The 2,026-nt window shown below is 33.5% G+C and overlaps 1 pseudogene; it reads right to left on the reverse strand.

Moving 5' to 3' along the window:
* Positions 1-455: 455 nt before the first annotated feature.
* On the reverse strand, positions 456-1,047 carry LOC149136561 (uncharacterized; annotated as a pseudogene).
* Between the last annotated feature and the right edge of the window lie 979 nt (positions 1,048-2,026).

Raw genomic sequence — 2,026 nt, forward strand, 5'->3', positions numbered from 1 at the left:
AGGTGTTCTCATTATTTTGTCCAACCCCTGTATATGTGAGTACTTTGTCTAGACATCATGTAATGATTGTAAATGAGCATCATCATGATACAAGTGAGGTTGTTTGCTTCCAGTCTTTTGTGAAAATCATGTCTATGGGAAAATACTTGCTTGGAAATTAGTGAGAGTTGGCAACAAGAAGAGCATCCAACCATAAAACATCTTCCTCAATAAATTTTGCCTGATCCATGTTAGCATGGGAAAATGGACATTGAATGACAGTTTAATCCTTTCGTTACTATATTTCTGACCAAAATACACCTCTTATGAGTTTCAATTAAATTCTAAAATAATCATGAATTTAGACTAGTCTCATTAAACACCTGTAACTTTTTTATTTATCAACATATTAATGTGATATTTGGAACATAATTGAAGAAAGGGTTCTTAATCAATTCTATTGCATAACTTTTGTCTCAAAGTTCTCCACGTACTGGGGTGGGGGTACTGCTAGTGTCTCTCACATGTAAATATTGGTTGTTTCACAAATCGTACTCGCGTCATGATACTGGAAACATATTCATCGCCAAAAGGTTCCTGATTGCTCCAGTAATTTGTTATTCTGGGTAACTGTCTAATACCCATAATAATATTTATGGCAAAAAATGCCGGTATTTCATCTACCGTTGCAGGAAACCACAAGCTATCTTTTTTTCCGGCTTGTTTACATCTTGCGTAACGGTTTGTTTCCGCAGTAATCATTTCAAACAAGTATGCTGGAAAAAATAAGAAAAAGAAGTCTAAAGGTTTCGCTTCCTGAAAAAGACTATGGGTAGACCCTGTCTCCTCAGAAAAATTGTTAATAAAAATATTTTTTAAATCTTTACTCCATTCTGGTGTAAAATTATCCTCGCCACTTTCAGTTTCGGATACAGAAATATCCGATTCATTATCGTTCCCCACATGCTTTTGTAGCTCGTTCATTCTTTTCTTCGATATCTCTGTATCTTCTGTTGAAAAACCTTCAAATTCGGAACCACTGCTTGATAGCATGAAACTCCTCTCCATCTTCAAAGTTGAAAAAAATTAACCCCGCAAAAAATGTGGAAAAAAAATCTACCAAAATTCACTGAGTTCAAATATTACGCCAAACAATGTCGGATACAATAACTCAACTGTCTGTAAAGTGAAATCAGGTGTTTTAACGAATATACTAATGAGATTTGGGTTCAAATATACATTTAAATAACAATGGGTACTCTCGACCGGGTTGGCCTTATGAACCAAAAAATTTTCGGCCGGCTACGGCCAGGTTAGTAACGAAAGGGTTAAGAAGTGTATATAGAGGATGTACTTCTACAACTGTTTAAGCAGTATTCTCATGTAGAACATACTGAATTAGCAGCAGCTGTTCAGGCATGAATATATTCTATCTCTCAAAAGGATGCCTAATCTTTATGGAGATAAAGTCCTGAATCTCACCTACATACAAACTGTCAATATTTAGTTAAAGGCCAAGAATCTGAAATACTAGATTTACTTCTTATACTAATTAAACTGATTGATATTCTCTAAACTCTTAGTCTTTAAATTGTTTGGCAATGTGGGAGTCACCAAAGAAATTTCTGGTTAATTGTAAAGTCTAATATTAGTAAGAATACGAAGGTTTTAGTTCCTTATATACTTCATGAATATAAATTTTATGCTTTGAGATAATTTTAGGAAATGTAGTACATTGTACAAAGATTAAAATAATAGCTTGGTTTTAGAATGTTTAGCTGAAATTCATGAATCTTTTAAATTTGTGTTGAGTAAAACTGAGTGTCTATTTTTGAGAATTAAACTGTTTTTGTAGAATAAGTCTCTGCAAAAATGAAAACTATGTATGTATAATATACAGTCAATAGGTGAGGGCAGATAAGTTCAGTATAGAAAACACATAGTAGTGCCCAAATGAATTTAAACTTAAACTTTGACTTCTTCATTTAGGAAAGGTCCAGCGTCAAGAGTGACTATATGAGAAATCCAAAATGAGCTGATATGGAGG

This window comes from Octopus bimaculoides, chromosome 3, assembly GCF_046866305.1.
Source record: "Octopus bimaculoides isolate indiv1 chromosome 3, ASM4686630v1, whole genome shotgun sequence".
NCBI lineage: Eukaryota > Metazoa > Mollusca > Cephalopoda > Octopoda > Octopodidae > Octopus > Octopus bimaculoides.